At 38.6% G+C, this 11,748-nt stretch overlaps 1 pseudogene; it reads right to left on the reverse strand.

Moving 5' to 3' along the window:
- Positions 1–3,550: 3,550 nt before the first annotated feature.
- LOC143925335 (large ribosomal subunit protein eL15 pseudogene) lies at positions 3,551–4,150 on the reverse strand (annotated as a pseudogene).
- Between the last annotated feature and the right edge of the window lie 7,598 nt (positions 4,151–11,748).

Here is an 11,748-nt window from a genome sequence, read left to right on the forward strand (position 1 = left end):
AAGATTGCAATTCCGATATGGAAATGCACATGATGTTTACCATTTAAGATTGCAACTCCGATATGGAAATGCACATGAGGTTACCAATTACTGTTCTCTAAAATAAGTCTTTACATGAGTTCGCATCTGTAGGCAGATGCGAAGTTATTTATGGGGGAGCCCTGAGAATATTATGAGGGTGCCAATTTTGTCTCTTTTTTAGGGCAATAGCAATAGGATCTCTTTTTATGTGATTTTAGATTTTTAAGAATTTTTATTTGGAGTTATGTTTATATGTCAGTTTACCTGCAATATAGGTGTTGTTTTTGAGATATATACATTTCCATTTGAATTTAATTAGATTTGCATTTATAATACTTCAATATAGTAATGAATACGTGTACCTATTAGCTAGCTGAAGATATATGATAACCATTATTGTAAACGTTGGCGCATTGATGACACGGCGATAGAGTATTGCACCAGTCTATAGTTACGTATACACTGGATTGCATGCTGTGTGGAGGCACGGTTACTAAATGTAATATTAGTTGACTGAATATAATGCGCTATGCAGAAGGATACCGTTAGCTTAAATGGAGAGACACCACTGATGGGTATTGACATCACTAGAGGTAGTACGCTAAGGGTTCCACATTTTCTCGATGATTGAATGTGGGGACACGGAATCCAATACTTGACCATTGTGGAGATGGGGACACTTAGTCTCGATCTCGGCACACTCGAGACCTAACAGCACGTAGCGTATGTAAAGTATTGAGACCGTAGCGGAACTTATATAGCATCGAATGCAACATCTAAGATCGAATGTTTCGACGCACATTATAAATCTCGACACACGTTCCGGAGACCGTAGCGAACTCTCAAATCGAATGTCTGGTATTATATACCAGTTTTCGAAATGGGGATATCGAACGCTGCGATTTGAGCATGCGTAAATCAGGAATCTGGTTTCGGCGCGTGTTGTGGACGTCAGTATACACTCCACTAATATGGGAGTGACAGAGGGTAAGCCAAGGACGCTGATTGGACGATAGGGAAATATAAGGTGGGATGCTGGACCAGATAGCCAATCCCATGATTAAGTCTGATATGACGAAACATGTCGGGGGCGTGGCTATCTGGTGAATATTGAGCTGACATACACGGAGCTGGGAAGGAGGCACAGGACTAAGAGGACTGAATCGTTTGACTTGAAGGCGCCCTTTTTCGAACAGACCTGCTGTGTGGGACCAGGCGGGACGCACGAGGAGGGGTGAGATTAAGCGATCCAGTACCGCATCTAATGAGTCCGCCGTGACCACCAATGCCCCTACGTATTCAGAATAGTATTGTGGAGTGGAGTTGTGAAGCGAGTCTTTTTACTCTTTTGAAGTGATTTTGCTTTTTTAAGTTCATGTGAGTGCATAAGGAGTGAGATTTTTAAAACATTAAAGAGTGATTGCAGTATTACACTATTGGGGTCTCCCTCTGTGATTTCTCTTTGAGGTATATATATACACAATGAAGTGCGTAAGTGGAGAAGCTCCAATCGGATGTGCTGGGGTCTGAATTTCATCTTGAGAGATTTTTTGAAAGCCCTTGAGCCTCACACGAGAGTGTAAGGCTTAGCAGTCGGTGAGTGTTTTCACGAAGGGGGGAGCATAAATCACGGATGGTGTGGTGAAGGAGTTACTTGTAAAAAGGAATCTGAACACTGGATACTTTTTTCACGCATTTATAGAAAGACTTTCTGTAATCTGGATATTTTCAAATATTGTTTGGTGGATGGACTATATTCACATTTATTTATATTTGTCACTGTATATGTAATCTAAATGTAAATTTGGGTATTCACTGAGTGATAAATACTTGTATAATTTGTTATTGATTACACAATTTATGATCTGAGATAGGATCACTGAGGAGGTGAGGGCACGTCTACTGAAAGGTACACAGGTAATAGCGCCACGTGCAACTAATTAGTTATTTGGAGTTTTAACACTATTTTTGTATGCACCTTTATATATTTGACAGTCTATGGTAAGTGGCCGCTAAGGTATAAAATATTGGGTTATCCGTAGCGCTGTGACGATACACTAGGTAAAGGGTTTTGTGGAGTGTGTATCTTTAAAATAATATTATCAGCATTATCTCCAGCTCCTGGCTCACAGCTGCTCTGTGCTTCTTCTATTTTATAAAAATCCTGCAGTTCCAGTCCAGATTCCTCTCATGGATGAAGATGAAGATTGACAGAATGATACCTTTGTTGATATTATTTGTGGACATTTTTTCTCTGTTGGAGAGTTTTATGGCAGGATATATTTTCAGTCTGGGCTTACCCAAAAACTCAACCATCGCTGCAATGGACATGACCTCCGAATATCAAATAATTAGACTGAAATTCATGAATCTTATTCTGGCGGTGACTTCCCCACCATTCCTGATTGCTATATTGACAACGGCTGCCAGTGCCATGTCTCTGAAGCTCCACAGTCATCGTATGAAAGCAAACATGGGTCACACCAATGGTAAAGACTACCAAAGTGCAGTTCAGACCATGGCTTGTCTTGTTGTTCTCTACGCCTTGATTGGCCTTGTCATGATTATATTTGGGCAAGAACTCTTTGCAGATCAAACCTGGGGGTATTGGATATGTGTGATGATCATTTTTTCCTTTCCAATGGTCCAGTCCTGTCTCCTTATTAATGGTAATCCCAAACTCAAAGAACCTTGGAGAAAAATGTTCACCTCTTTATAAAATGTTGCACCAATGAAACAAATAAAAATGTTCTCCCACCATATGCTCTGATTGGAAACTTGAACCCTTCTCTCCTGTGACCCACAATAAATACTTAGGGGTCCCCACTCAGATTGACAGGGTCTGGTGTATTGGTGGTTTCTGTCTAGTGAGGGTGCAGGCTGGGGAAAGGTCTGTTCAGATACAAAGCATGCTGTAGAAATAGGAAGAGATAGCCCCGGCATCGCACACCTTGTCCGACCCGAGTGGTTGGCAGGTAAAAGCAGTCTCAGCTTTATTCATCCAGGCCATACCCACAACATGTTTCATCCCACCAGGCCATGCCCCAACATTTTTCAGCCCCGGGGCAAAACATTTTGGGGGCGTGACCTGCAAGAATTGTGCTAAGGTTTCTTTTATCTGCTAACCACTGAGCTGGGCAAGGTGTGCATCAGCCAGTCTATCTCTTCCTATTTCTATACTCTTCTCTCCTGTTTGAAAATGTAATGGGCACTCTAACCTTATCAACAACCCAGGACCATTTATTACCGCTGGTCCTACATTGTATGTGATGATGTCAGCAAGAGGGGAGACATTGCAGGAGATCTTTAAAGTGCTGTTTTATATTTTAGGACTTGCTTACATTAATCTTCTAACATTGCTTAGAACCTTGAGATTTCATTGTGTAACATTTTGTAAGGAAGTGTAGGTGATAGATATGGCCTTTTGCCTTAATGCTTCATAGAAAGTAATTCCATTTTTTCAAATACTTTTTTGTTGTTGTCCAAAATCAATTTTCTTTTAATGTCACATTTACAAGTATGATCCCAGTTAGCGGTAACGGTGGGGCTGAAGAGTGTTGCGTCTTCGCCAGGCCGCACGTCGAGAGCCACCAATGATAGAATGGAACTTGTGACCTTTGCCAAGACCATGATGTCAGCTCATGCATCTCCCCCTGTGTTTGTGCACAGCTTTTGTTATCCATTGGGTGTCTGGATTACATCTGATGGCCTTGTAGAAAGTGTCAATGAGGATGATCTCAAAGAACTTTTAAGTGGAGTCTTCACCAACCCTGTGGGAGTTAAGGGTCATCAGTCCAACACAGTGACGGCCAGTATGTTCCTCAACAACAGACTGCAGGCTGCAAGCAAAATTGATCTGGTTAACACCATGGTGCACAGGTTTAGCATAGGTTGCACCCTTGGGCACAGGGCACTTATGTCCACCATGGCAAACTCTGACATGGTAGATGACATACCCTTGCTTGGCCTTGTAGCCTAGTCTACAAGCTTTGTCTGGATGAGTGGGACCTGGTGCGCGTTGGAGAGAAGACAGTTGGTGATATAGACAGCAACGGACACACAGGAGAAATCGAATCACATCTGACTGCTTCTTCCTCCATAGCTCTTGCATCGACTTGTAGGTACCCATGCTGGCTTATGCTGATAGCTCGGCAGCTGGAAAAGGAAGGGTTTATTCTGATTCTTAAATAATAAAAGATGAGTTGTGTAGATAGAATATCTTCTCAATGAGTTATGCTGAATACTTGTGGATGAACCCGCCAACAAAGAAAAATAAAAGAAGAAGAGAAGTTGAAATTTGCGTACAAACAGGGCCCCTCTTTTTCCAGTGTAATGAGCAATGGGTCACATGTGTCCGTAAACAGACAACACCAGAATAAAAAGACAACTCATTGTAAACTGAAACTGTTTTATGTTTGCAAGACGTTAACAAACGAACCAGTTTTATTATTACGGAAAACAAAGTTTATGATTTGATCTGAAGAAGCTGTGCTTCCTCTTTACTCATGATGTGCTCTGTCGGAATGTTGCGACTTCTATGATTGCTGTAAACTTCCTACTACTCTTCCCTCAGACACAAACGTAAGATTGGACAGTGCGATTGTTTTGTTTTGCAGCCAACAATGATTGGTCAGTGTGGTCATTGGAGCTTATTACAATCAGTGAACTTTGCTACAAATTTACAAGGTTTCTTGAACCTAAATTTACCAATTTTTTTACTTTTAATGTTGATAAAATAAAATGAAATAAAAAAATGTTGTTAATCCGTGGGCAGGTGTATTTGTCTTAGCTTTTGCGTGTCATCGCCACATATAAAATGACAGGCGTTCAGCTCAGCGTATTTGAATTTGGTCATTGGATCTCTCCAGCTCAGTGTTCAATGATTTGCCTTTTTTCAAACTCAGTCTATTGAAAGTAATTATATTTAAAACAGCGATGACATTAATGATAATTGATGCCAGTGAGCTTCGGCATCTGTTCTTGATGGGTGGATTCTGAGGGAGTATTTTACATGGACAATGAAGAGTAGATGAGATGAGGATCTATGAGTCAAGTGGAACATTTCTCTGCAGGAGACACAATTAAGAACACTCGTTCACACAAAATCCTGAGACACCCGGAGGACACTAGAGCTCGTGTTTTATCGGAAGACAATGAAGATCCTGTGTTTTGTGGTTTGCCTCGGTGTCATAGCTTTGGAGGCCATCATTGGCTTGTGTTCTAATGACTTTATCATATTTTCTCTCACCTTTTCTAGCTTTAAAGGGACAAATATTGCACCATGCAACTATATCCTTATTGCCTTAAATGTTTACACAATTTCAATATCTGTAAATCTTCCGATAAACACGTTTTATCCATCGTTCAATATAAGTCTCATCCCAAGTGTTGTAAACTTTTTTGACTTTAAGCAGCATCACCTCCAGCTCCTGGCTCGCTGCCATTCCGTGCTTCTTCTATTTTATAAAAATCCTACAGTTCCAGTCCAGATTCCTCTCATGGATGATGATAAAGATTGACAGAATGATACATTTGTTGACAATAATGGTGGAAATTGTTTCTCTGGTGGAGAGTTTCACAGCAGCATATATTTTCAGTCAGGAATTACCCAAAAACTCAACCATCACTGCAACTGAGGTGACCTCGGATTATCAAACACTGAGATTGAAATTCATGAATGTTGTCCTGACGGTGACTTCCCCACCATTGATGATTGCTATATCGACAATGGCTACCAGTGCCGTATCTCTGAAGCTCCATAGTCATCGTATGGAAGCAAACATGGGTCACATCAACGGGAAAGACTACCAAAGTTCAGTTCAGACCATGACTTGTCTCGTAGTTTTTTATGCCCTAATTGGCCTTGTTATAATTTTACTTGGGCAGGACATTATTGCAGATAAAACCTGGGGGTACGGGATATGTTTGGTGATACTTTTTTCTTTTTCAATGGTTCAATCTGGGCTCCTCATTAATGGCAATCCAAAACTCAAAGAGGCTTGGAGAAAAATGTTGCACCATTGAAACAAATAAAAATGTTCTCCTACATGTACATGTATGCTGTTGTGTAACTGAATCCAAAGGGTGGCTTCTCCTCCACCCACCATATGGTTTGATTGGAATTTTGAAGACTTTGTTTATCTCTGACCCAAAATGTGTTGGGCACTCTAACCTTATCATGAACAATGCAGGACAATTCTTACTATTGTACATGATGTCATTACCAAGCTGGAGAGACAGTCAAGAAGGAAGGAATTGCAGGTAATATATAAAGTGCAATTGTATATTTTAAGATTTTCTAGAATTTTTAGCTCTTCTAACGTTGGTTATAACCTTGAGATTTCATTCTGTAACAAATTCAAAGATCCATCTTGTAACTTATAAAAGTCATATTACACTTTTATCTACATCTAAACGACGAGGTCTCTTTATATTAAAACTTGTGTATATGTAAAACCTTACATAATCCTTTTATGTAAATGTACATAACAAGAAGTCCTCAGTCAACAAGAAACCACGTCCCATCTATGTATCCAATCAAAGCAATACATATAGGAGATGTTGGAGGTGTCAGTATAGTGATATTCCAAATGATAGATCAAATGTGTCCAAAAATGTTATGTTATTTATAAGTTTGGTATAAAAACATCATAATATTAAAATAAGGAGACCGACCACCCAAATTCACGTCTTTGTGAACATGCTCGACACCTTTTTAAATGACTGAGACATACAGCCACATGCTAAGATCTCCTGAACCATAACCTGTTTCTCCTGTCCCCTAACGTACTTGAGCATTTTGGCACAACCCAGTTGACAACAGTTACCGGCTGGGGGGAAACTTGTACCAGAGGGGCCTCCTGGCAAGCCTCTTCAACCCTCCCCTCCTCTCCCATGTCCATTCCCTGCCTCCTTCCCCTTCTCCCCCCTCTTTTTTTTCCCCTACTTAGACGGGACACCTTCACCTCCTAGAATCTCTTCTACCTGAGAGGACCGCATTGACCCTTGCTGCTATTTTCCATCTTTTGCCAGATTTCCAGGAATGAGAACCTTGAAGTCTTGAAGTCCTTCCCCACTTTGTCCTCTTCCCTCTCCTGGGTCCCCCAACACTTTCTTTTTTTTTGTCTTTATATCCTATCATCAATTCAACTATGATGATACTACGCATTTTCTGCTTTGATACCCAATATTGTTTACTATTCTTTTGTATCTGTATTGATACCCAACTGTAACTTTGTGACCTATGATTTACATTCATTGAATGCTTCATGTCACACATTTCGCCCGCATCACGACCTTGTGCTGTTTGATTGATAAATGGCTATTCCTTGTACAAAGACAATTTCAATAAAATGTATTAAAGCTGCCAAGAGCCCTGCATCCCGTAAAAAAACTCTCAAATTGGCTAAACCCTGTACTTGATTAGAACATAACTTTTACCCCCCGTGATAACCTCCATGTAGAGGTAATCTTCCAGATCTACTCTCCCTAAAGCCCCGTACACACGAGAGGACTTATGTCCAACAGACTTCCGAAGGAGTTCCGTCGGAGTTCTGCTGGAATTCCGACGGAGTTCTGACAGACTTTTCGGCCGAGCGGACTTGGCCACACATGATCACACTAAACTCCGACGGATTTGAACGTGATGACGTACGACTCGGCTCGAATAAGGAAGTTCATAGCCAGTAGCCAATAGCTGCCCTAGCGTCGGTTTTAGTCCGTCGGAGTAGCATACACACGAGCGGATTTTTCGAAGGGGACCGGGTCCGGCGGAGTTCCTTCGGAAAAATTTGAAGCATGTTCCATATTCTAAAGTCCTTCGGACTTTGGCGAGTCAAAAGTCCGTTGCAGCCCACACACGATCGAATAGTCTGACGGACTCAGTCCTTCGGACTTTGGATGTTGAAAAGTCCGCTCGTGTGTACGCGGCATTAGAGTACCCTGAACCCACTGCGATAAGAATGACACGGAGACAGGCTAAACAGCTCACTAACTAAATACTAATCTCGATCCCCTACTGGTATCCACCCCTTTCACTTCTCCCTTCCTTCCCCTATCCCTCCTTTCCCCCCTTCCAGATCCCTCTCCTCCTGGGGAACTGGAATATTCCCTAAAGCTTGGTGCGCTTGTTCGAGCTATATGCTCTTTGTTATTGTTGTTTATGGACATTATGTCTTGCCTATGTTTTGTCCGCAATTTTCCATGTCTCAATCGGTACTTTATTCATCATTTTCAATAAAACTCTTTGAAAATCAAAAAAAAAATAAAAAAACTCTCAAATTACTAAATACAAGAAGCTAGGGTGCCATTTATGGAGTATTGAGTATGGAACCCTAAAATTCCCTAGTTCCTGGTATTGTGTCATTTGGGAATTTCAATAAAAAAAAAATTAAAAAAATAAATAAAACAATAAGGAACCCTTCATCAGGACTATACCTCCATAATTTATGTGGAATAAATTTTCTTCTCCAGGATCAGGGTGCCTCTCACTTCCATGTTTTATAATATTTCAGTGCCCTACCCTCTTTTCCTTTGCTGTAACAGTGTCTCTGTAATAAACAGTAATCACACAGGTCACACGTAGTCTAGTGCCACCTGCAACACCTTCAACACTGTATCAGCCTCGGACCTCACAATAACCTTATCTATGCCAATTCTAACTAACCTCAATATGTTGTTGGCCTCCTCATCCCACAGCCATTCAACTCTCATCTTCCCCGCCCCCTAGGTGCGTGACCCCCCCCCCTCCCCGTTTTGTGATGTCACACAAGGGTTACAAATGAAAAAAAAAATGATTTGCCACCACAGCGTCATTGCAGTCCACTCTGGAGCACATGACCTGCTTTGTCTGCATTAGCAGGCCATTACAGGATAATCCCCCCACTTCAATGACATTAAAATATCCCGGAGTAGTGGACATCCAGCCCGGAAACCCACCGACACATGTAATTAGTAATAAAGGTCTACACACCACTCTTAACTTCACCAGAAACCAACAGCATATTATTATTTAGGGTGCTTAACCCCTTCCCTCCTAAGGGTAAAATAGATCTTAATGCCTAAGCACAATTTTGCAACTTTGACAAGTGTTTGTAAAACTGTACATCTCGTCGCAGCTGCTTTGTGCATCCAGGTTGATAATAGCACGTTTTTGTTTTTTTTTCAGGACAAATTGTGATTTCTTTTGGTGGTAAATGGTAATGCATATCTCCTGATTTGTTTTTTTTATTATCAAAGGAAAACTGGGCGGTTATCAAGGGAGGAGATGTAGATAGAGAAGGGGTCCAAGAACAAAGCCTTGGGGGACCCCCACAGAAAGGGGCAATATGAAATAGTTTGGTCCACCAAAACCAGAGTCATTTTCCTTCACCTTCCACATGTGCTTTACATAAGAGGACCATTATGGAGACCAAGATCAATAGAAATAGTAACCAGCAACCCAAGACGTCGGCTGCCTGGATTGTAAGAAAAACTGAAGAAAAATGTTGCACTAACCATTGCAGAATCATTAGAACTGTTTCCAAAAGATTGTTTTTATCAATTTTACTTCAACAGTCCAGATAGTTGGAGGAGTTACAGCGTCGAACTTTCGCCAGGGCCAGGGCTAGTCTTCCAGATTGCTAGAGTTTGAGAAACATTGCAAAACCTGGATTTGATGTCTTCATCATTTATTTTTTTTTTTGATTTTGATGTTTCCACTTCCACTCCTTTCCCCTCCTTTTTTCTATTATTATTATTATTATTATTATTATTATTATTATTATTATTATTATTATTATTATTATTTAATCATTATTATTATTATTATTTAATCATTATTATTATTATTATTATTATTTAATCATTATTATTATTATTAATGTTTGCCGTTAATCTATTGATATGTTAATATTTTGGTACATAAGCATTGTAACATTGTAAAAGTAAACCCTTTAACATTTTCTTTATGTTAAAATTCCTTTGAACATATTGAATAAAAAACACCACTGTGATACCTATTTGTCTCTTTATTAAAACATTTCAAAACACACCACAGTGCATTTATAGGTTTAGATTTGTTTTCTTACATTATTTGTGGTTTGACAACAGGAAATTATACATTATTATTATAGTTTTTTTTTAAATATTTTATGATTTTTAGACATGAAATCACAACCTGAATTAATTAATTACATCAATAATTAATTTTTTACAAAGTATTTGAAATTTGAACTTTAAAGGCAGAGATATGCTGGGGATGATGTGATGTAGCAAGCAGCATCAAAATTTTTCATGTGCCTAATTTTTTTTTTTTTTTTTCTCTAATAACTTATATCTCAAACACCAAGGACTCTAAGTAAAATAAATACTGATAAGATACAGCAAAAAGAGTTATCTGTGCAGCGTTCACCATTATATATTTAAATATCAAGGGAAATAGAGGTTGAGGGTCTTAAGAGGAGTGGCTGTAAGAGACCCCCATACATAATTATTTATCCCTTCCAAGTAGCAAACATGATCTCTGTGCTCTCTTGTACATTTAGACCATGTAAAAGGAGTCAAACGGACATCTCACAAGGGCCCTCTCAGCCTTATCCACTTTAAAATCCATATGGCCGACGACCACATCACTCGCTATCTGAAATTGTTTTTGAAGGCCACCCAAATGCCTTGAGAAAGGTTAAGCAGTTCGCAAGCGAAGCAGTCGTTGGCTGGATGGATCTAAAAATATTTTTATATTTTGCTACAGATTATATAAAGTGAGCTTTTCCTTTGTATCTAATAAATTAATGTAATATAACAAATTCATAATAATAAATAATAAAAATAATAAAAACATTTTATTCTTATTATTATGTACTATTACTAATTTGTTACATTCCACTTATTTAGATGCGGCATTCGTTATTTCGGATAATTGGTAACTTCAGAAAAATGTGTAATTGTTACATTCATAAACAGCCACATGTGAAAGGAAATTCCAATACCTATAATTTATTAGTTAGTTATTATTAGTTAGTTAGTTAATATTAGCTAGTTGGTTATTATTTCAGATTTTCAATGTTTTTGGTTTTCAGATTTTCGAACTTTCAGATTTCCAAATTTCCAAATTTCTGAATTTCTGATTTTTCAAATTTACGAATGGAACATAGCAAATTCGAATTTTTTCAAAATAACAAATTTCAATCATAACAAATGACCCGAAAAATGAAAAAAGAAAAAGAAAACAAAAACAAATGAAACAAAAAACAAACAGATTTTAAAAATGAAACAAAAAACAAACAGATTTTTCGTCAGCGCACATGTGTACAAGATGACTTTCTACTTTGTTTTTAAATAAGTTTTATGATTTTAATTCTGCATCAAAGTTTTGTATTTTTATAATAGTTATGTATTGTTATGCCCACAAAGTTCATGGATCATGGTCCAAAAGTTATTTGTGTTCGATATTCAGTCATTTGTTGTTTTTATCTATTTATCGGCTTTCTGTCTAAGATATTTTAGTGTTCCTTCAGTTTCCATTAGAAATTTTTCCAACAAAAACTTCCTCAACTTAGCACTGGCTTGCATGATGATGATGGACTCAGTTGGGGAGAACATGAATATAATCTAGCCAGTAATAGTCACAGAGTCATTAGTGTTGAAGGTTATCATAAAAAAAAAACACATTAACTTCTATACAGAAGGTTATTATTATTATATAGGATTTATATAGCGCCAACAATATAATACAAGAGGCAAAAATTT

The sequence above is a fragment of the Lithobates pipiens genome, unplaced genomic scaffold, assembly GCF_037356315.1.
Source record: "Lithobates pipiens isolate NorthernLeopardFrog02 unplaced genomic scaffold, aLitPip1_a1.2 Scaffold_22, whole genome shotgun sequence".
Taxonomy (NCBI): domain Eukaryota; kingdom Metazoa; phylum Chordata; class Amphibia; order Anura; family Ranidae; genus Lithobates; species Lithobates pipiens.